This window comes from Castor canadensis, chromosome 15 (assembly GCF_047511655.1).
Source record: "Castor canadensis chromosome 15, mCasCan1.hap1v2, whole genome shotgun sequence".
In the NCBI taxonomy this organism is placed as follows: domain Eukaryota; kingdom Metazoa; phylum Chordata; class Mammalia; order Rodentia; family Castoridae; genus Castor; species Castor canadensis.
Genome location: NC_133400.1, coordinates 66,894,308 through 66,918,744, shown reverse-complemented (window position 1 = coordinate 66,918,744; position 24,437 = coordinate 66,894,308). Strand labels below are relative to the sequence as shown.

Genomic DNA, 24,437 nt, shown 5'->3' with positions numbered 1-24,437 from the left:
AAGTTAAAAAAGCAATTAACACTAAAAATAAGGCAAGGTGCTGCTATGTCCAGGGACTTCAGGCATTTCCTAGAGAGTGTGAGAGAGGGCCCAGGCTTTGGTGAGACAGCAGGGCAGTCAGTGGTGCATGTCCTGTCTCTGCTGAGCCTCAGGCCCTTGCAGGTGTCCCCGGGGCTTTGATCACCAGTGGGGCCACCATGGACCTGTGGAGTCTGAAGCTGGAGACCAAGGTTGGCGCGCCTGCTCCTCGCTCCTCCGGAACGCGCGAGCGTGAGGCTCTCGCGGGCGCGCGCGTGGATTTGGAACCCTTGATTGTCATGTCATGGAATGTTACCAGTCTCCTAGGACAAGTTCCCTGGAAACCAAAACTGGTAGAGCGACTGTCCGCGACACTGCTCCAGGAGAACTACCTTGCTCAACTGCTGATATGTACAGATACAAGGGTAAGCCGGGGCCCTGATGCTCCCCACCCAGGAGGGACGGCCACCGCCCGCCGGCCCCTCGCACCCCTCCCTGGTCCACCTCCTGCAGCCCAACCACCCCTCACTCTCCGCCCCTCTTCTAGCCCATAGGAGACCTTGCCACTGCCCCTTTGGGGATTTCATGCCAGGGTTCCTGGATGCACCTGGAAAACGGTACCGGCTCAAGCTGGGTATGCTCACCCCTTGCGGGATCAGTCACCCCCAAGGGGCCAGGCTCTGTGCGGGAAACTGCAGGATGGTCTGCAACCCAGCGACCAAGCAGATTTGCCCCAGCAGTAACAACCAGAGGCCACCTCCAGTGCCACGTCAGATGGTCTGCTGGACACTGGCCTCCAGGGAAAGAAATGCCCAGGAGCCTAGCGTAAAGGAGACCACAGTGAATGCCTTGAAAGGCTCGAATAAAGGGATAGTGCAGAAAGAAGGAGCAGGGCAGATGACCAACTCCACGCTGGCCTCCCCAGCAAGAAATGCCCAGCAGCCAGGTGCAAAGGACGCCACTCTCAAAGAGACAATGCAAAGTAGGGTGGAGGAAGAGTCCCAAATACTTAGAGATGGCAAGAAAAGCAAGAGAAAGTGCCATGAGAGTAGTGGGAGCAGCCCGTCAACATCTGAACCCCTCCTGGCCGATGGCTCTTCTGCTAGTCTTGTACAGAAACCTGTACCCCTGAAGAGAAGTCTCGCTTCTGAGACCTCTGATGACCCCTTAAATAAGCGGGCACGCATGTGTTCTAGGTGCTCCCCGCCAAGCAAGTTCACATGTGGCATCCCAGTGCCCAAGCGCAATGCAATCATGAGTTCCTACAGCTCCACTGGAGGCGTCTCCCAGCTGTGGAAGAGGAGGGGGCACACCTCAGCCCTCCTCTCTGGACCAGCTTCCTCCCACTGCCAGCAGCCAGGGAGGACAGCAAAGAACAAAAGAGAGGAGGGGCTGGGGCATGGCTCTAGTACTACTGCTCCCACTCCCCAGGTGATGGACAAGGAGTCCCATGGACAAAGGGCTACAGATGACACCACAAGGAAGGAGAAAAAGTCCTCCATGTCACTACCCACACCTGGCAGCTCTGGGAGCAGGAAACGCAAGCGGTGCGGGGACCCACTGACCTGCCCTTTACCTCCCTTGCTTGCCTATCCTATCACTCCTGAAGTCCATAGAGAGAAGAAGGCCAGATTCCAGTGGTTTAGCAAGGCTCTGGAGGACAAGACTGTTGTGGCCTCTAACTGTGTCACTAAAGAGCCTTGCCTCACTTTCACGCTACCTGCAATAGGGCCAGCTTCCTTGCCATCCTCACACCCCACGCCTGCACCAGGCCCAGGTGCTACCCCACTGCTGGCCAGTCCAAAGACAGTGGAGATCCCTGACTGCACACCACCCTTACCAGCACCTGCCGATGTAGTCAGCACTACCACCCCTGCACCAGGCCCAGGTGCTACCCCACTGCTGGCCAATCCAAAGACAGTGGAGATCCCTGATTGCACACCACCCTTACCAGCACCTGCCGATGTAGTCAGCACTACAACCCCTGCACCAGGCCCAGGTGCTACCCCACTGCTGGCCAGCCCAAAGACCATGCCGAACCCTGACTGTGCAGTGTCCTTACCAGGACCTGCTGTTGTAGTTAGCACTGGAACTCCTGCACCTGCCAAGCCACCTGGCCACACACTGACCCTGACCGCAGAAAGGCCAGCTTCCTGTCCAGCCTCCGTCCCCACCTCAGGCCTAAGCACTATCCCACTGGTTGGGCACTTGAAAAAGATGAAGAATCTACAGGCCCCACCATCTTTTCCAGTGGTGGTTGGTGTGGTTACTACTGTAGCTCCCGCACCTCCGAAGACAACTGGCCTTCCAGCTGTCCTTAGTTCTTCACATTCAGTGACCTTTGCAGGAACATCTTCAGCAGCTTCTGTGGGGCAGGCACCTACTTCCTCCTCAGTTGTGCCTATGGATACATCATCCCCTCCACCCCTTCAACCCGCAGTTTCAGTCAATCTACAAGGCCCCCCCATACTTCCAACAGCTTCTGTGGGGCAGGCACCTACTTCCTCCTCAGTTGTGCCTATGGATACATCGCCCGCTCCACCCCTTCAACCTCCAGTTTCAGGCAATCTACAAGGCCCCCCCATACTTCCAACAGCTTCTGTGGGGCAGGCACCTACTTCCTCCTCAGTTGTGCCTATGGATACATCGCCCGCTCCACCCCTTCAACCTCCAGTTTCAGGCAATCTACAAGGCCCCCCCATACTTCCAACAGCTTCTGTGGGGCAGGCACCTACTTCCTCCTCAGTTGTGCCTATGGATACATCGCCCGCTCCACCCCTTCAACCTCCAGTTTCAGGCAATCTACAAGGCCCCCCCATACTTCCAACAGCTTCTGTGGGGCAGGCACCTACTTCCTCCTCAGTTGTGCCTATGGATACATCGCCCGCTCCACCCCTTCAACCTCCAGTTTCAGGCAATCTACAAGGCCCCCCCATACTTCCAACAGCTTCTGTGGGGCAGGCACCTACTTCCTCCTCAGTTGTGCCTATGGATACATCGCCCGCTCCACCCCTTCAACCTCCAGTTTCAGGCAATCTACAAGGCCCCCCCATACTTCCAACAGCTTCTGTGGGGCAGGCACCTACTTCCTCCTCAGTTGTGCCTATGGATACATCGCCCGCTCCACCCCTTCAACCTGCAGTTTCATCCAAACTACAAGGTGTCCTCTGGCGTGCCCCCACTCAAAACCCAAAGGCCCTTGGCAGCATGCCTACCAACCATTCCTCCCCTACTGGCCCTGGCCTGACCTCTGCCGTTTCCATGAAAAGCCAGGGAAACAAACCCTCTCTTTCCACACATGTGGGCACATTCCCAGCCTCTTCTCACCACACCATCCCCCCCAGGACCAAAACTACCATCCCGCCCATCAAGCCCCAAAGTGGCCTCATTATACCTCGTAATTTCCTACACATGCCAGCCCACTGTTTAATGCAGACAACTGCTTTAGTTACCGGTCCCCCCATGATCACTAGTTCAGCCACACTCACCACCACTGGTCCAGCCAGTCGGTCTTCCTCAAAGCCTATGAGTGGTTTGGGGGTAAAGAGCGTGGCCAGCACCACCTCCACCACCACCAGCACCACCACCACCAGCACCACCGCTTCCACCACCACCTTGACCTCTCAGGGAATCCACCTTGGGGCTTCTGCTCCCTCTGGTGCCCACAACCCAGTGGCCCCGAGCTCCTTCCAGATACCCCAGCCCTCTACCCTGTCCACATCTGCACCACCCACCTCTTTTGGTCAGCCCCTACCCAGTACTAATCCCAGCACCCCTGGCATCAGTGGCCTTAACCACCCACTCACTACTGCTACCAGTCTGGGGACGCTGAGAGTCGGAGACACCACCAACCCTTCCTCCAACACCCATCCCGTCCCCCCACCCTACACAGGACCCAAATCCCAGCCCACCAATGGAGGCTCAAAGAAGCAGAAGAAGAGGGTCAAGATGTCAGCCCTTATTAAAGCATTCGCTGCTCTTTCACTGGCCGATTCTGTGCCACTCCAGGCACACAAGCAGCAGAGTCAACCGAAACTGGACAAATCCATGAGGTCTTTGGTGGCTAAGTTTTCTAAACTTTCCTTTGTTTGAGAGGCTCTGCCTCAGTTGTGCATTATTATTATGGATACATTATTAGTATAGATATATTTCCATTTGTTTAAAAATAAAGATACATTTCTGTATTTTAAAATAAGCAGAGTAAATACATTAATTTCATGTGTTCATGGGGCATCAGACACAGATATCTGGAAACTTTGCAAGTATTATCAACCCCAGTGCCCTTTTTTAAATAGGTCAGGATTCTAAGGCTGAGAAGAATGAAACAAACTCAGGGAGATCTCTGACAGAGATAAATTGAAACATGAAGCTCCTACATTTTGGTCCAAACTTTGAGTCTCCATCTGAGCTAAAGCTTACCGTGTTGTACTGTTTATTTGGTTAGTTGGTGGAGTTAATGCCAAAATTTTAATTCCTGGAAGGACTTTGCCTGAGATGTTGCATTTTTTTTTTTTTTTTTTTTTTTTTGCCTAAGTCATTGGCTTGTATCTTAGTATCAATAGTCTGCATGAAAAAACTCTCTAAATCTTGCTTTTGGAACAAAGTTCTATACGGAAGATGACACATCTGTGTCATCATAGGTGATATCATAGGTTATTGAGAGAGTTTCCTAACAGCTTTGGCTGAAGACAGTTATTCAGCTTGGGGTTCCCCATTTCCTCTTTTTGCAGCAATGTTGCAAGGAGAGGAAGTAACCAAGTGGATCTGGTTTAGAACCATTCTCCATCTCTCTGTCCAGCATCTGTACTGCTCTGGGGTGATTCAAATAGCCCTTTGTCAAAGCTAACTGCTTGCTTTTCTTCTGAGAAACACCCTTTTGCCTAATGTGGGTTTTAAAACTTCCTCATCAAAAGGTGGAAGTGTGTGTCACTCATTGGCCTGCACTGGTAGGAGGAATATTACCAGTTCCTCCAAATGAAGGCAGATGTTTGCAGAAATGAGTCAACACCAAGAAAGTTTTTAAGATCACATAAAATTCTATTAATACAAGATTGTTGTGTTTTAATAAAGCCCACAGCCTGTCTTCAAGGCTTCAGCAAGGGTCTTCTGTAGCACTTGGATATTTCCCGCACATGTTTCCACCTCTAGGTTCTCATATGTATTTACTTCAAGTTGTAGCGGCCCAATAAAACTGTGCAGTTCTTTCGCTTGAAGGTTATTAGATTGTGGAAACAACTTGGAGTGAAAGGCTGAATTTTAGTCAAGGGTATATTTGCATGGTCCCATTTTTGTAAGTATCAAAGTATTTTCCAGACATGGAGGCTGACCTCTTACAGTGGCTTTGTTCAAGTTGGATTAGCCAGACAAGACTGCTGCATTTTAAGTTGCTGCTTTTGATTTTTACCTTGGATTCCCTTTGTCTCTGGATAATTTCCATGAATCACTGCAGAACCATGAAAAATTGAATATTTGGGGATTTGTGTGTATGTGTATGCTGCTATTGTTGCTGGATTTTGCTTTACTTTGTTGGCTATAGTTAAGAAAAAGCTACATGCTTATTTTATGTTTATTCACTCCACACTCTTGTTGGCTTTGGGGAATTTCTTTAGCTGAGCCTTGTACTCACCAAACACACACACACACACACACACACACACACACACACACACACACACACATGCCCACTGGGTGACAAGTGTCTGCTACAGGGGATACAGTCTTGATCTGTCGCAACTCCTTGAACTTGACACATTCAGGTTATTCATCCCACAATCAGTGTAATCAAGAAGTTCCCTGTGATGTGTGGCAGGGCCTAGTGTTTAGGATTGTATCTGTATATAAGCTCCACTGTGAGCACTGTAATTGGCAAAATGTGCATGAGCGGCTCTGACCTCCTTGGTTACATGAAGGAAGAGCAGGGGCGAGAGGGGGAATGCTCTGCAAATATCTGATTCCCATGGAAGCTTTGCTTGTTTTGTTGCTGGACCACTGCCAGGCAAATGCTGCTCACATCTTTTAAGAAATCCCAGCTGCAGAAGGAGTTGCTGAACCCAGTAGAGAGTGTTGCCAAGACATTCTGTTGGAGCACTGCTGTGGCAATGAGCAGACATTCTCTGAAAAAGGAAAATAAAAGCTCATGGAAATGTTTAAGATAAAAGGAGACTTATCTATATGACCATGTCTACATAAACACAGTTTGGGATTTGGGGACCAAGTTCACACTATTATTAATACTGTCAAGGCTCTTTTGTTCTAGGTGGCTTTAGGAAATTTTTCTCTTAGCTTAGATGATATCAGGTCTCAACTGGTGAATGTGAAGTATATTGTTTTTTACATGAATTTTCTTTTTTTTTTTTGTGCTGAGTTGAACTGAAGGCCGTGGCTCATGCTAGGTAAGCACTATGTTACTGAGCTGCATCTCCAGCACTGTATAAAGTATTCTAAAAAGTCACAAGTATAAAAATGTAAACTTCTGCTGGATTCAGTGACATATACTATAATCTCAGAACTCAGGAGACTGAGGCAGGAGAATCACCAGGTTCCAAGCCAACGTGAGCTAAATGGTGAGTTCAAGGCCATCCAAGCCTACATAACAAGACATTTCCTCAAAAATGTAACCTACAATTAATAATATGGTTAGAGAAAGTAAATTTGGATATGATAGCTGTGGGCAGAAGGCACAGGTTGCTCAGCTGCTTTTGCTCCATTCCTTGATGGTCGGTCTCTGTGTCCATGAGACAATTCCTCCACATCCTTTGTTTTCAGTTCACTATGACTTCATCATTAATCTCAGTCCATGAATAACATGTAGCAATAGGGAGGAAAAACCACATGGATGAATGAATCACTACTATTGCTTGAAGCTGCAGGTGTGACTTGGGGTGATGACACACATAAAGATGAGGATGAAACCTTCCTCCATAGACCAACTTACAGTCAGGAGGAAGTTTTTGGTCAGTCACTGCTTGGGGGCTTTTAGATAATCAAATCACATCCTCTTTCCCCCATCCTCAGTTTGGAACCTATTGAAATATGAGATACAAGTGAAACAAAGGGAGAGCAAAATATTACTACCGTTACTGATAAAAACTGCATCAAGGAATACAATTTAATTTGTGCTCAAATGGGCATCTAATATCTTCTCTACTATCCATAGTGAATCAAATCTCCCACTCAAAAATATAGAAATTCCACTTGCAGGGGACATCTCACATAACTGAGAGAATGCAATGCTCTGTACAGAAAACTATCTCTGCAAGATATCACAGCCCTCAGGACCTTCCCACAGGTTCACATCACATTGAACTCATCCTTCCATAAGGAAGCATGGGAAAGGAATGAGGAGAGAGGCCAGATGGTAGCAGAAAGCCTTCCATAGAAATGTGAGAGAAGAGAAGGCAAAAGTTTCTTGACATCTATTAGCAGCACAAAGAAAGTCTGAACTAGCTTCACTGTGTGCCATACTTGCAAAAATGTGCAGTAGTGACTCCGACTCGGACGTCTTTGGTCACATGAGGACGGGCAGGGGAGAGAGGAGGAAGCACTGTGAGCATCTGATTCCCATGGGAGTTTTGCTGCTTTTGCTTCAGGGGCACTGTGTGGCAAAGGCTTTGTAGTTGATGAAGCGAGAGAACAGTCAGTACCTGAAGAGTTCAAGGAGTGAAGTAGACAATGAGCCCAGGAAGTAAGGGGACTGAAAATAGCAGAGAGCAAGATGAAGGATAGAGACCAGTGATTAAGGCCAATTTTTCTAGCTCAGCTGGACAGGTAAGAGGCTGAACAGCCCATCTGGCAGGCTTAGAGGGCTAAGAATACAAAAACTACACTTCAAGTTTTGAGAAAGGGAAAATACTGGTGGGCCTTGGTTTCCTAGGGTTTGGGATTCCTGAAGAGCAAGGGGAAAGTGTAAATGATAAGTAAAAATATTCTCAAAGAATAGAAGCTCATTTTAGAAGCTTCTTAATCTCCACAGTTAAATTGAGGACATCCCAGATTGCAGATACCCATAGGTGTTTAGTAGAAATGAACACAATTACTTCCTAATGAGTGATAATACCATCCTAGTCCTCACTGCATTTCTATAAAAAATATTACAAACCCCATCTGGCACATAAGGGAAAAATCCTTACACACAATTAGACAAGGTCGCATGGATGAAGTGAATGGAAACACTAGAGTAGAAACATTGGGAAGGTTACAGATACTGGTGTTGTCAGGCATAGACCTTTGGAATAACTGTACTTTGTGTTGTTCAAGGAGAAAAGAGACACTATGAAGAATTCTGAAAGCAAAAAATAAAAACTTTATACTGCAATTATAAAGTTCTAAAGTGGAAGTTTAAATTTAAAAAATACACTAACCCAAATTAATAACTCAATGGAGAGGTTTAATAGCAGTTCAGATATAGCTAAAGAAATAATCGATAAAATAGAATACAGGTCAGGTGAAAATATTCAAAACAAATTTTTCCTTTACCCAGCAGGCCAATAATGAAAGAAATGCTTAAAGAACATTCTTTTTGGGTTCTTTTTTTTTTTTTTGAGACAAGGTCTCACTATGTAGTTCAAGCTGTCCTCATATCCTCTTGTATCACCTTTTGAGTTCTGGGACTACCACACACCCAGAAAAGTGCCACCACACCCAGCAAAGAGCATTGTTTAGGTAAAAAATAAACAAGACCATGTGGAAGCTAAGAAGTTCATGTAAATGGAAAAATGAGGCCTGTTAAAACTATTCCAGGTATGGGGGAGGGGAGAATAAAGGAGAATGATGGATGGGGAGAATTCAACTATGGGTATATTGCAATAAGTTTTGTAAATGTCACAATGCACCCCCAATGCAACAATTCAAAAAAGGCATGAAAAGATATATATATGTATATTCACTTAATATTGTGTGTATAAAATAAAAATAGACCATCATATAAATTGGGAGAATAAAATAATTTATTTTCAGATTGTCTAGGAAGAGGGTAGAGGCAAAAATGAAGTTAAGACATTTATAACCTCTAGGACAAGTGTGCTACAAGAAGAGTAAAATATCATGTAACTTCCAAGACAATGGGAGGAGGCAATAAAGAAATGTAAATAATACAAAAGAAAGAAAGAGAGAAAGAAGAAAACTCCCTGTAGGCAAAATGATAAGAAATGAGTGATACAGTTCATTAAAGTTTTACATGGAAAGATGATATTGAGTAATCAAGTCAATTTAGAAAACAAGGAAGGACGAAGACCATTCTATCTTATTTCAGGACTTAATAAATGGCTGTAGAGATCAAGATTATTGTATTTGCAAGGAGTAGAACAGAGAATCCAAAAACAGCTCCATATAAATGCAGACAATTGATTTTTGAGAAAGGTGCAAAGGACAATGTTGTCAGCAAATGGTATTTCACCAACTGGAAATCCATAGCTGTCCCTCACCTGCCACAGGGGAAAAATAATCCAAACATCATACAAAATTAAATTTAAATGGATTTAAATGCAAAATTATAAAACTGACAGAAGATAACATAAGACAAAACCCTCAGTGTTCATAGAGTTCTTATTGGGACACAAAGTAAGATACATAAAAGAAAAATGTTTATATCTGTATCTATGTCTAATCTCTCTATATATGTAGGTGGTATTGGAGTTTGCACTCAGGACCTTGTGCTTGCAAGGCAAGTACTCTGTCACTTGAGCCATACCCCAGTCCTTTTTGCTTAAGTTATTTTTCAGATAGGGTCTCATGCTTTTTGCCTGGGTCTGGCCTCAAACTGTGACCCTCCTTATCTCTGCCTGTAGCTGGGTTTGCAGGTATTCCCCACTACATGTGGCACCATTAAGGACCACTAAAAAGGATGGAAAAGCAAGCTACAGACAGGGAGAAAATATTTGAAATGCACATCTTAATAGAGAACTCATATCTAATGTACAGAAAAGCTAAAACTCAACAGTAAAACAAGAAAAAATCCAATTAGAAAATGGGCAGAAGATAGCGAAATTTTACCAGAAAGAATATATGAATGTCAGTGAGCATATCAATAGGTGGTCAGCACGATTAGTCATTAGGGAAATCACAATTAAGACCAAGGTGGCATTCACAATATAGCTATTACAACTGCTAAAATAAAAAACAGTACTCAAAATATCCTAATAAGTCAATTTTTTAAAATGGGTAAAAACTTGAATAGACGTGTCTCCAAAAAGACATACACATGGCCATCAGGTATATGAAAACACTATCAACATCATTAATCATCAGAGCTGCAAATCAAGCTATACATGATATACGTGATACACCTACTTGGTAGGCTGAGGTGGATCAAATTGTGGTTTGAGGCCAACCTGGGCAGGGACCTTGTGAGATCTCCATTTCAACCAATAGCTGGGTGTGGTGGCACAAGCCTGTCATCCCAAGCTATGTGAGAGGATTATAATTCCAGACAAGCCTAGACAAACAGTTAGTAAAACATCATGTCAATGGAAAAGAGCTAGATGTGGTAGCAACTGTCTGTCATCCTAGCCACAGCAGGACATTTAAAATAGGAAGATTATGGTTCAGGCACACCTGGGCAAAAAGGGAGACCCTATCTGCAAAATAACTAGGACAAAATGGACTGGAGATATGGTTCAAGTGGAGAGTGCCTGCTTAGCAAGCATGAATCCACAGTACACACACACACACACAAAATCAAAATGAGATATCATTTTACACCTGTTAGGATAGCACTCATCATCTAAATAAAAAATACATTCAGAGAATGTGGAGAGTTGTCTAGCTTTGGTGGGAGAGTTCAGTTACTATGAAATACAGTAAGCAAGTACCTAAAAAATTATAAATATTGTTACATATGACCTAGAAACCCTACTTCTGGGTGTCTAGCAAAAAGAATTGAAATCAGAATCTCAAAGGGGTATTAGAACACCAATCAATGTTCACTGCAGCAGCACTCAAGCCAAGATTGGAACAACCTAAATATCCATGGATGGATGAATCTACCAGGACTAATATTGTATATACATACAAGGGAATATAACCTTCAGTCTAAAAACATAACAAAATCCTGCAAAGTGACCACATTCATGGACCTTGAAGACATTATGCTTAGCACCATAAACCAGTCACACACAGAAGGACAAATACTGTATTCACCTCTCAATGGCACTAAATAGTCATGTTCAGAGGATCGGAGAGTAGGATTGTGTGGTCCATGGCCTTGGAGGAGGGGAATGGAAAGTTTCTAGTTAGTGGGCATGAAGTGTTCATGAGGCACCACGAGTAAGTTCTAAAAATCTACCCTATAGTGCTGAGCCCAGGGAACCCAGTACTGTAGGGTACACTTAAAATTTTGTTAAAAGGGTAGATCTCATGCTAAGTTTTCTTACCATAATGAAATAAAAAATTAAACAACAGTGACAATATTCAGTGCTGGCAAGTATTGAATGCTAATAGCTATCTGACTCAGGGGCAGGTGTTTACTTCTATTAATACCTTTAAACATGATGGTTCACTTGACCATTTTATGTTTATATAGAGTTTTATATTCCATGAGGCAATTCTGATAAGCGGAATTTTTTAGATTTGGCGTTCACAATTGTTCTGAGTTTTCCATGGCAGTAATTATTAGTCCTGTATTTAGAAAAGGAAATTGCCTCACCAAAAGCACACAACTATTCAAAGGCAAAGCCTGGTCCCAAACTCAGCCTTCTCAATTTTTGGCCCAGTGCCATTGTTACCTTGTCATGCTCCCTTCCTTCCTGTATTGTTGCCAGTGCAGTGCATCCTGCTCTGGGGAAAGCAGAGTCAAGGGTCATCTTAGAAAAAGTGCATTTCTCTCTTTGGCACCTTCCTCATGTTGGTGCTTCTGCCTCAGTTTCCTGGAACCCTGTGCCTCTATGATTGTGACTCTTCTATGGTGTATGTACGTTTCTGAGTGTATGTATGGAAAAAAAAAACTTTATAATCAGTACTCTTGTGCAAAGGTCTATCCACATATCTTTTTCCTCAAAACTTCTTGTCTCTGATCTTTCAGCTTCTTTCCATCTGGATCCTGAGAAGATTTTATGGACTTAATTATTTTCCCCTCCCTCTAGATTCTTAGATTCTCCCCCACACCCCCAGTACCTAAGGGCATGACTACATTTGGAGATAGGAATTTAAGAGAAAAATTCAAATGAGGATATCAGGATAGGACCGTCAATCTGACTATGTCTTTATAAGAAGAGGATAAGAAACACAGACAAACACCAAGCATGTTAATTCAAAACTGGACAATCATGTAAAGAGACAAGAAGATGGTGGTTACCAGCAAACCAAAGACAGAGGTTTCAAGAGAAACCAACCCTGCAGCAGCTTGATCTTTCACTTACAGCCTCCAGAACTGCAAGTTCATAAAGTACTGTTGTTGAAATCAACTAGTCTGTGACTTCTTTTTTACAGTATTTCTAGACAATTAAGAGAGAAATTATGCTAACCACTCAGGCCATTTCAGCACATCACACATAAATCCATACACATTCTTAGGCTGCTGTCTTTCCAAACTAAGTGAATTATCAGGTGTTCCAGCCAAACTAGGATACTAGGAGAATTTTCCTTCATTGCTGAAAGGCTACTCCTGATCAGTCCTTTCTTACTTTACTTATTTTGAGCCAACACTTTTCTATTTTTTTTAATTCATATATGCATACAATGTTTGGGTCATTTTCTCCCCTTCCCCTCACCCCCTCACTTACCCACCCTAACCCCTTGCTACCAGGCAGAAACTATTTTGCCCTTATCTCTAATTTTGTTGTAGAGAGAGTATAAGCAATAATAGGAAGGAACAAGGGTTTTTGCTGGTTGAGATAAGGATAGCTATACAGGGAGTTGACTCACATTAATTTCCTGTTGCATGTGTGTTACCTTCTAGGTTAATTCTTCTTGATCTAAACTTTTCTCTAGTTCCTGGTCCCCTTCTCCTATTGGCCTCAGTTGCTTTAAAGTATCTGTTTTAGTTTCTCTGCGTTGAGGGCAACAAAGGCTATCTAATTTTTTGGGTGTCTTACCTATCCTCATACCTTCCTTGTGTGTTCTCGCTTTATCATGCGATCAAAGTCCAATCCCCTTGTTGTGCTTGCCCTTGATCTAATGTCCACATATGAGGGAGAACATATGATTTTTGGACTTTTGGGCCAGGCTAACCTCACTCAGAATGAGTTTCTCCAATTCCATCCATTTACCTGTGAATGATAACATTTCATTCTTTTTCATGGCTGCATAAAATTCCATTGTGTATAAATACCACATTTTTAAAATCCATTTGTCAGTGGCGGGGCATCTTGGCTGTTTCCATAACTTGGCTATTATGAATAGTGCTGCAATAAACATGGGTGTGCAGGTGTCTCTGGAGTAACTAGTGGGTGGACAAAAGGAAAGCAATCCACAAAAGAGACTGGAAAGGAGAAGAAAAGCCTGAAAGGACTAGGAAGGTGGTGCCAAGAAGGCTTTGAGGTAGAAGCATTTCAAGGAGAGTGTTTTGGTGCTGTAGAGATGTCAGATCAAAATACAAAGGAGATATGTTTATTGTATCTGGTAACAAATAGCTTACTGGTGATTTTGGCAATAGGAGTGTCAGCAAAGTGGAATTAAGAAATCCCAATGGCAATGGGTTGAGGTGTGGGGGAATCAAGAGTAGTTCCAATGAATATAGGATGCATTTTAGAGAAGTTGGTTGTGAAATGAAAAGGAGATGTAACACAAGTTCATATGCAAAAATAATGTCCAAGTTATTTAATGTCATACAATGTTGTAGTTAAAATGGTTTAAATAGTTCTACAGAACACTTCAGAAGAAATGCCTTTCTTTCCAGTTCTTAAATATTTAGAATTTGTGCCAACTCTTAATATTCAAAATTCTTGTTTAACATATTCTTTTTCAACTTACTCCATTTCTCTTAACTGAAAAAGTCAAATGTCTTTCCTCAGGGCACATTTGGCTCCACAACCATGTGGCTTTCAGCCATTTTTGTCTTCAGAAGCCTTTTAAATTTTTGGTTTACCCAGCCAACAAAGAGAGAGTATTCTTACTGCTCAAAACTAATTAGAGGAAAGGGTTGGATATGCTTTTCATTTCCCTTAATATCTCATTTCTTTTTCTGCTGAGAAAGAATTGAATCATCTTAAAGTCCAAACAATTTAATATTCTTAGTTTAGAGATGAGGAAATAGAAACTTAGAGAGTTATTGTATGTTCAAAACACAATATATAAGTGACAAAATGGGAGCAAAAACTCTTTATTTGGCTGTGCTTCCCATCTTTTTCTGATTGAATATATATCTCTTAATGTTGATGGAATCTTTTTTCTGAACAGAAAGGTAAACTTTTAAAATATGAGATACATTTCATCTCCTCAATATTAATAATTATTAGTGGTTATTGGAAGTTTACATGAAATGCCAGACTCCTGTACATCACCTCACGTTAAGTGCTTCTGAGTGGTGTCAGATACTAACTGCCTCACTGGAGTGTTCCTTCGAGTTAATTTTAACCATTTTTTTTCCTTCCTAAACTAAAACATGTTAACACTTTCACTTGGTAAGTTTACCAAGAACTTAAATAGAGTTCTATGAATGCAAATATTGGGCAGGATTTTCTGAATGTGTTGGACAAAAAACTTTGGAATAGTTCTGTTCCATAATAAGAAGCCACTTGAGACACTAAGCAGAAAATCTGATTGCTCAAAATCCATCTGTCATTATGGTTTAAAATAATGTGTGTGTGAATGTGTTTGTGTGGATTGTTGAAAGAAAAGCTGGTGAAAAGATGGCTGCAAAAAATACTACCAGAACCTAAATAATAGTCTTGGCCACTGTAAGGAATAGATTTCAGGGAAACACACATGTAAGTTCAGTTGCAAGAAAATGATAACCTGAAACTAACTATGAAGATCCTTCTAAAAGATAATTTGATTAAAAAAATAGAAAAGAAATAGAAAAGAAAGAAATATTCTCTGTATGTCTTCTCCAAAAGAACTGCTTCCAAATTCTCATATGCTATTTATCATCCCAGGAATGATATATATACTATTAAAGTCAACGGTGGTTATTTTTTATATTTTAGTGATAGCTTCAGACCTACTTCAAAATTTAGGAACTGTGAGATCTTTGATGTGTTTTACTTGCTTTCTCTCATTTTCAATTTGATTATATAATTTAAACTGAATGTATCTACTTTCTTAAAAAAATTTCATCAAAAAGTAATGGGCAGGACTGGTGGAGTGATTCAAGTGGTAGAGCACCTGCCTAGCAAGTGTGAGGCCATGAGTTCAAACCACAGTATTGCCAAAACACAGTAATGGGCAACAAAAATATTTATGTAAGTACACTTACATAAGCAAAGATTTCAAATACAGTAGGTGAAATTAAATCATTTTATAGATCAAGACATTAAAGATGACAAATTTAAAATTCAATTACATAAAAGTATCAAATAAATAGAACAATTTTGGAGTCATAGTCATGATTCAGTCTGTATCATTCAACTTAAAGTATATTAGACAAACTAGAGATGGAAGGGAAACAGTATGTTCTTTTTTGTTTTGTTAGTCAGTATGTGCTAGGATTACAAACAGATAAAAGTGACAATTGATTATTTTCTAAATGACTGAATATAGACAACAGGCTTTTTGCTTGAATAAATTTTATTTTAGAGTAAGAATGGAGTAGCCATAGAAACAAATGAGACTGAGCAAGTAAAATAAAACTTAGCCATTCCACAGAAACTGCTGGGAACACTTTAATATGAATGAAATGTCCTGTTATACAAAATCTATTATGTCTTTGTTCACTATTATTATAAAATATGAGCTTATGTTGCACATAGGTTTTCAAGGTGCTTCCATTTTCTGTATCTCTTATTCTCACAACCATCTCATAGTCAAAAATCATAAATGTTATTTTTAGATTAAGAAACAGAGTTTCATAGATTAAAGGCTTAAAAGCTTTAAAAGGCCATTTGAATCTTAACAATGAATTCTTTGCATATACCCTTGTGATATTCTTTTGAAAAGACTCATATTGCTTTTGACTTAACTCATTTATCCTGATTACGTTTATTAGATCAGGATACATAGTCACATTAGGATTGAAAGTAAGTATGTAACTATTGATCACTTATGCTTTACTTTACTCTATTATTTCTTTTGTAATTCTAAAGCTATACGACAAAATAACAGTTATAGTCCTCCGATTTTTAATATTTACCTGCTCATTAGCATTTAGTCTGGGTTTGGCCCACTTGTCCTGTGAAGAGGGAGTGGTTCCTTCTAAGTATAGGCATTAAGAGAGTGTATTATCTGTGGAAGGCCTAAAACAAGATTTCAATAAGAAATCAAGCTACAGATCAGGCTTCCTTTTATTACTTATATACTATGGCAGTTCAAATAATGTCAATTTAAAAATAATCTTCCCTGCCAAGGTGGGTGAACCTTATTGTCCTGGTCCACCCCACCACTATTCTCTACTGTCATATTCCATGCATCATGTGTGACACTTCAACTTTCTTATCAGAGTTCACTCGAGAATAATCTATGTTACATAGTTTAAAGTAGCCAGTACAATTTTTCTTTAACTTGACATGTCAGTGACAAACTGACCTTGTAGGAAGCACACGTTTCCATCTCTTCAATAATGCACGATATACCCTAATAAACTAGACCTTTAATTTAATAGAAGTTCATAATACTTCTTATCTCACTGCTAAGTTTACAAATGCCACTGAAAAACTGAACTAAAGAATCAGAAATCTGGGTGATAGCCATAGTGTATATGGCATATTTCCGTTGTCAAAACCACATGAAGGCACAATGAGCTTCAAACAGTTAAAGGTAAATGACACGATTAATGAAGACTTGAAATACAGAACGGTATATACACAAACACAACACATACACAACATAGAACATTGTAATCAAATGAACTTGAATGAAATCACTAATGTGAAGCCAAGTACATTCAATCCTTCTCACCCTTCTTTAACATCAATTTTATACTCATTTTGGAGAAAATCATTAAAAAAATCTCTTGGTATCAGGAAGCACCTGGAACCATCTGTAGCTGTACCTGTGGATGAAAGAAAAATATGCACATTTGGGGACTCCTATATCTGGTAATAGTAGAATAGGGAGTGCAACAACATTCCTGCTACAGACAGCTAGCATAACTGCACAAAATACGTTTAAAATTTATTTCATAGGATAGCATTTGAAGGAGAAAAAGAAATGAATAATTACTGAAATAAGGTCTGGCAGAAAAGTGATCCCTATGAAAGTAAAGCCAGCCTTTTGGAGCTGTTTATCTTCTAGGTACCTTTTCAGATCTCAGCGGTAGCTGCTAAGAACCTAGGAATATGTGGTGCTGCTGAATGTCTCTCTAAACTAGTGAGAAAGAGATTAGATTTCAAGGTACGCTGGAGACCCCTGAGGAAAGACCTTTCACATGGTTGAATCACGAGCAGTGGGGCCTGAGGAATAATGGGGCTCCTGATATTGCATTCAACAAAAAGCAGCTACGTTTGCTCTATCAATAGATATAAAGACAAATTAAAATTTTCAACTGAGATCAGGTAACTACAAAAACGAGCCTCATAGTAGTTGTAATACTGACAATATAAGAACTAAATGAACTAAATGAATTCATTAGTAGCAGATTATACCAACTGCAGAATTAGTGAACTAGAGATAATAGAGAAAAGGAAATCTAGAACAAAGTGTAAGAAGGCAAAAAGATGGGAGGCAGAATAGTAAGTGAGAGAGAAATACAGTAAAAAGAGTGATGGGCTAGGGATGTAGCTCAGTGGTAGAACACTTGCCTAGAGTGCACAAGGTCCTGGGTTTGAGTCCCAGCACAGCAAAAAACAAAAAAAATTAATAAATAAAAAAGAGTGAATCTGTGTGTATTGGAGACCCATAGCATATGGAGAGTATTGGAAAGAAGCAGCAAGTGAGGAAATTCTCCCAAACTGTGTAAACAGTAAGAAACCTGTAAAAATTCAAAACAAAAAAGAAGCCTAAAGCTAGACAGCTCAAAGTAAAACTGCTAAAAACTGAAAATAGCAATAAAGTCTTAACAGTAGCAAAAGCCACAATGCATTTTGTGAGCAAAAATTCATTGAGCCGAATACTCATCAGGAAAACTATGAACTTACATAACATCAGGTGACATCTAAAAAGTCTAAGAACCAAAAACTGATGATATGGAATTCTATTGCCATTTATACTTCAAGAATTAAGGTAACATAGAGCTATTTTTTCAAGCATAGTTTTCTTTTCATAACCACCTATAGGCTAATATTAAAGAAAATTATCTCAAGCTTCAGCTGAAAAAAATACATAAAACTGAAATCAACCAACACATAGGAGACGTCAACAGCTCTGCAATCATTATCAGGGATTTTAACACATTTATTTATACACCAGTCAACCAAGCAAATGAATCAGTTTGGATAAAGATTTGCACAAATTCAACTATTAAGACACTGATACATAACTGAACATAATACTGATAAAAATGTCATTTAATAGCACAATAATTTTGGGAGGAAAATATGCTAGGCCAACAAAACAAAATTCAATAAAACAAGCCTTATTAAATTTCAATTGTTTTGTGCATTTTCATATCTATTAGTGTATTATGTTACTTTAATAACTATTAGTTAATTTTATTGTCAACAAATTTATAAGACTTGAAATCATACTGGTCACAACAAAATTGAGTTAGAAATTGATGTAAAAATAAACTAAAATAACTTTTCTTGTTCTGTGGATATCCAGAAAGGCAGCTAACCAAAGAATCAAGTAACAAGACAAAATGGGAATTAGAAAATATTTAAAAATATACAAGATATACCTTTACTGACAATAAAAGGAAAAGCAGAAAAACATATCAACTTTGTGCTAATAACTTTGAATATTTTGAGCAAAATGGGAAATACAGTTCTTAATAGTTCTATCATATTTAAGAGATTGATTTTCTAATTAAGTATACTTTCACAAATAAAATTCTACCCCCAATTGTTTCTTTAATGAATTATATCAAACACTTAAGACATAGAATATAATTAATCTTGGAAATATAAAAAGAGGAAATACTTCCTAGATCATTTTACCAGGTCAATAAAACCTTGATTCTAAACCTGACAAGGACAGTTCAAGGAAAATTACTAGCTGTTCTCACTTACAAACTTAGTTGCAAAAGTCCTAAGCAAAATATTAGCTAATCGAATCTGACAATGTATTCAAAGGACAATAAACCAGCCTAAGTTTTATTCTAGGAATTCTAGATTGATTTTACAAGAAAATTAGACACTATATTCAACACATAGAACAAGAGAAATGTATCAGATTATCTTAATAAATGAAAAAAGAATATTTAATAAAGTATAACTTGCATTCATTATTAAAAAATAAACACTTGGCAAAGATAGAAAAAAACTTACTTACCTGGTGCTGTGGCTTATGTCTGTAATCCCAGCTACTTGGGAGGTGGAGATTGGGAGGATCTTGGTTCAAGGCCAGCCCAGGGAAAGAGTTAGCAGATCCCATCTCAACAAATTAACTTGGCAGCCCACCTACTAGAGAGAGACATAAGTAGTAGGATCATGGCTAAGGCAAGCCCCTATCTAAAAAAATAAAGCAAAAAGGGCTGGAGATGTGGTTCATGTTTCAGAACACTTACTTAGCAAGCCTAAGGCCCTGAGTTCAAACTCAGTACTGCCAAAAAAAAAAAAAAAAAAAAAGAAAGAAAACTTACTTAATCATAGCAGAATTGTCTACAAAAGCTATAGCATGAATCATACCTACTGCTAAAATGTTGCATTTTTTTCTTTTGAGATTGGGAGCAATTTAATGTTGTTTACTGTAACTACTTCTATTCAACATTGTTCTAGGAAGTCCTAGTCAGTAAGTCAAGTAAAATAAATGAAATTTGAATTAAAAATAAAGAAGCAAAAATATTAAAATTTCAAAAAGAATCTATAAAATGCCATTAGAACTCACAAGTGAACTTTGCAAGGGTGTCTTATGAAAGGCATACACACCCCAAATCAATTGCATTTCTATGTACAAGGAAGAAACAAGAAATTAAAATTTATACTACTTGATAAATCACCCAACCAAATCTTCAAATATCTAGATGTAAATCTGACAATTTATGTGCAACTTCCAACATACAACTATCAAATACTGGTAAAAGATAATTTAAATACAGTTATATACCACATTTAAAGCTTTTAAGACTCAATATTATAAAATCATCAAATCTTCTTATGCTGATTCAATAATATACTAAATAAAATGCCAAGGTGATTTTCCTTTTTTTGAAACAATGTTGTTTTGAAGTGGTTCCAATATTTGTTTGGCAATATAAATGACACAAAGTAGGCAAGTCACTCTTGAAGAAGAGAAAGATGGAAGGTTTTGGTCTCTTTAATATCAAGTCTTATTAAAATCTCCAATAACTAAGACATTGTGATCATTGCAATACCTTTGAAACATGACTGCTTGGGTTACAATAGGGGAACAAGTACAGAGCAGTGACAGTGTGACTTCTCGGTGAGCAGTCCTAATCTTGGTAGTCTACCTTTCACCATTCAAAAATAATTCTACATACACTGCAGATCTATGTGTGGAAAGGAAAAGTCTCTAAAATGTAAACTAAGAGTTTATTTTCGTGATCTGGGTAGGGAAAGAATGTTTGCCATAGGAGAAAAAAATTGATAAATTAGGCTATATTAAAATCTTGTATTCATTGAGACACCACAATGCATACCAGAAGACAAACTAGTCACAAAAGAAGACATGTTATCTGAGCCTATTTATATGACCCTTTAAAAAATATGAAAAGCTAAACTCTCATGCCAAGGGGTCAAAACTATAAAGCAAAGCAGTGATTTCCATAAAAATTTGGGGTGAGGGAAAGAAGAGGGTAAAGACTGATAGTGTGGGGACAGTTTCTATTTCCTGATGTAGCCAAAAGTTATGCAGCTTGCTTTGTGATGATTTACTAAGCTCTATGTTTTTGTCTGGGGCACTTCCATATTGTATACAAAAATATGCAAGTGTATACTTCACAATATACTGCTAAAAGCAAAATAAAAGAGTGTGGACTGACTGAATAGCCACAACCAAACAGAATGAATTAGTAGACTGATATCCACTTACACGCATCAAGTGTGTTTGTTTTCAGTTCTCTGCTGTTAACCTGAAATTCCCAATGTATCAATTCAGGATTTATGACATCAAAGGAGTCATGAAATTTTCAGATAGTTTAAAACTGACATAGGTAACAGAATCAAGATCCAAATGTAATTCCAGACCCAAACCAACAAGAGGAAACATATCAGGGTAATGTACTCATAGCATGCCAAATGTTGGCTGTCAGAAGCTTAGGCAGAGACATCCCAGGCTCCTGTCACCAAGAGTATTTAAATGTCAGAGCTCCAGGAGTTGGTCTAGCTTCTGTGTGCCAGTAAACAGGTGGCTCTGTGTTCAAAGAGAATTAAAAGCACCCAATCGCAGGAATGTGTGTAACAATCAAATCCCAGAAAGGATCCACACAAAATAGCCTCTTTCTTTTTGCAGCCCTGGGGTTTGAACTCAGGACCTCACACTTGCTAGGCAGGCATTCTACCACTTAAGCCACTCTGCCAGCCCCCAAATAGTCTTCAAAACCAAAAACCAAAGAGTGGTGGCTGTAACGTGCAGTTTTCCCTCTCACCTGGCCTAACTGGCAGCCCAAGTTTGTGAGGAAAACAAGGTCCAATACTGCAAAATGTTTCCTTCAGCACTTACTCATTAAGAACAGTAAACACATACTGGAATTGTGGCTCATAACCATATTATAGTCATGGGGGGATTGAGGAAAGAAGAGTCAGAGAGTCAGAGCAGAAATGGCAACTTCTGCCACAGTGGTGATCATGACTGGAGAAAATAAGGCAAGATAATAAAATGTTTACAGCTTTCACTATATAACTTACATCTGTTTATTCTCACTAAATATACTGATGTCTTATACTCATGACACCTTCAGTGTAAGATAGCAGACCACATGACTTCTTTTTTAAAGGAAATATATCATTAGACTACAGCAATAAAAGCCTAGAGTCTAGATCATCAAAGAGAAGAGTTTGGTTTGGCTCTAATAAACCGTGTTTGCAGCTTGGATGCTACATCTCTACAACGTATTAAGAGAGTTAGATTCAGGGATGGTGACCAACATGATGACAGACGTGCAAACTAAGCCCATGAGCAGTTGAAGGAACCAGAGCTATGTGACTTAGAAAGAAGAGAAAATAAGAGGGTCGTGTTCCAATATAGGAAGGAAAGGGTTGTCATGTAGAAAAGGTGCCACCATGTTTCTTAGCTGTGGCTGTGGAGTCACATCACTTGTCAGAGCTGTGCAAAAATACTGAGGCTACTCCAGACCTACTGAATCACAACCTCTCAAGATGGTACCTTTGCTTGATGCTCCCAGGTGACTCTGATATAAAACTAAAGTTATAGTGCAAATACTGTGTACACATGTATGTAATTGGAAAATGATACCTGTTGAAACTATTCCAGGAATGGAGGGGAGGGTAAGTAAAGGAGAATGGTGGAGGGGGTGAACTCAACTATGGTATATTTGGTATATTGTAAGAACTTTTGTAAATGCCACAATGTACCTCCAGTACAACAATTAAAAAAAATAAAAGCTAAAGTTGAGATCTACCAGTGGAGCATCCATCAATGTTCAGAAATTACAATGGGGTAGGTATGGAGCATTTAAAAATACAGGAAGAACAAATAATTTTGTTAACAATAAATATTTGGGGATAGAATCTTTGGGTTAGCAACAAAGTAGTTTTAGAAAATCTTTGGAAATATTGAAAAATAGAGTAAAATAACAAAAAAGTCTTCTGAGGATTCTGCCAAAATAATCCCTGTCTGTGTAGAAAGCCACTGTATAAATTTGAGATTCTCTCTGAAGTTACTGTTTTTTGAAGTGGCGTACATACCAAACTGCTTCATTATTCGAAGGTCAGATTTTTAGCATCCTTAACCCTGAACAATGGAGTCACTCAGATCTTTACTGGATTTACTGGAAAATTTGATGGTAACAGATAATCAAGCTTATTCTTATCAAGGATTTGATAAACTTGATTGTCTGTTACTTCTCTAGCCTGCAGCAGATTAGGAGAAAATGAGAAGTGAGGATAGGAAGATTATTGGGAGACACATGTGACATCCCCAAGAGTGAACATGGTGGGGGAAGGGAAGCAGGAAAATATAAAAAGCAAATAGAAATCTATTACTGCACAAGAGACATTCATAAATTCTGAAAATGATGTCACTGAGTCACCTAAAGTACTTGATTTATGATGAGAATCTTGTTATAAAAAAGAAATTTTCACAGGATAGCAGAATTTTTGATGAAACCACTACTAGTAAAAAAAATTATCAACACTCTTCATTTTTTAAAAAATATTTTAAATGGCCAGAATTGGTGGCATTTGCTGTAATCCCAGAATTCAGGAGGCAGAGACAGGAAAATCACAAGTTCAAGACCATCCTAGGCTACATAATGAAACACTGTCTCAAAAACAAAACTCATGCAGGAAAGTGTCATTTCATTGTTACATTAAAAAACAACCCACCATGTAACCAGCATCCAGAATAAATAAATAATCATTTCCAGAAACCAAAAACCCTTCTACTCCCTCCCAATCATTATTATCTGCCCTCCCAAACAGCTGCTGTCCTACTCACAATAAACAGACTCATACTATATTTAGTCTTTCATGTCTGATTTCTTTTATTCAATTTTGTGTTTATAAGGTAATGACTAACAGAATGTGAAAATGACCTGTCATGTAAATAATGACTGAGCAAGGCCTAGGGAAAGCCACAGCTCTTAATCTCTGAACTAAAGCTTTTCTCACCTTATGTTGTAGAAAGTTGTTCCTCCTCAAGAGAGTCTTTGAAACATGTTTTCATCTTAAAAAGTAAATTTCAATGTATAAATAAGCAAAGAAGCAAAGATACAGATACAACAAAACTAAGTAAGTAAATAATTTGTTATTGTATGTGAGGCAGGTAGCTTGAATATCAAATTTTGTCTGTTTAGTTCACATGTAATCCAGATTATTGTTTTGAAAAATGTTTTATACAAGGCCCTAGGTTCAGTTTCCAGCACTGCAAAAAAAAAGAAAAAAGAAAAAGAAAAAAAAAAAAAACAAAATTATTTTGATTCTATATCTCCGTAAAATTGATTTTATCTAATTAGCTAATGTTCAGAAGCTAAGCTATATTTAGGAAGGTATGAGCTTAATAAATTCCCATCTTTGTATAGGCTAGTGTAATGATCAATGTGTGATCAAAGCTGATAAAAATAAACAAAATAATTACTAAGTTGACTCTAGAAT

General features: G+C 39.5%; 2 long non-coding RNA genes across 2 annotated transcripts; both read right to left on the bottom strand.

The window, feature by feature from the left end:
• Window positions 1–5,312: 5,312 nt before the first annotated feature.
• On the bottom strand, window positions 5,313–24,227 carry LOC141417491 (uncharacterized). Its single transcript, XR_012442068.1, has 4 exons — window positions 23,955–24,227; window positions 19,477–19,607; window positions 17,005–17,098; window positions 5,313–6,131 (listed from the first exon to the last, which is right to left on the bottom strand). It is a non-coding gene; the product is annotated as an uncharacterized lncRNA (long non-coding RNA).
• On the bottom strand, window positions 6,141–12,729 carry LOC141417492 (uncharacterized). Its single transcript, XR_012442069.1, has 3 exons — window positions 11,494–12,729; window positions 10,306–10,450; window positions 6,141–7,040 (listed from the first exon to the last, which is right to left on the bottom strand). It is a non-coding gene; the product is annotated as an uncharacterized lncRNA (long non-coding RNA).
• Window positions 24,228–24,437: the final 210 nt, after the last annotated feature.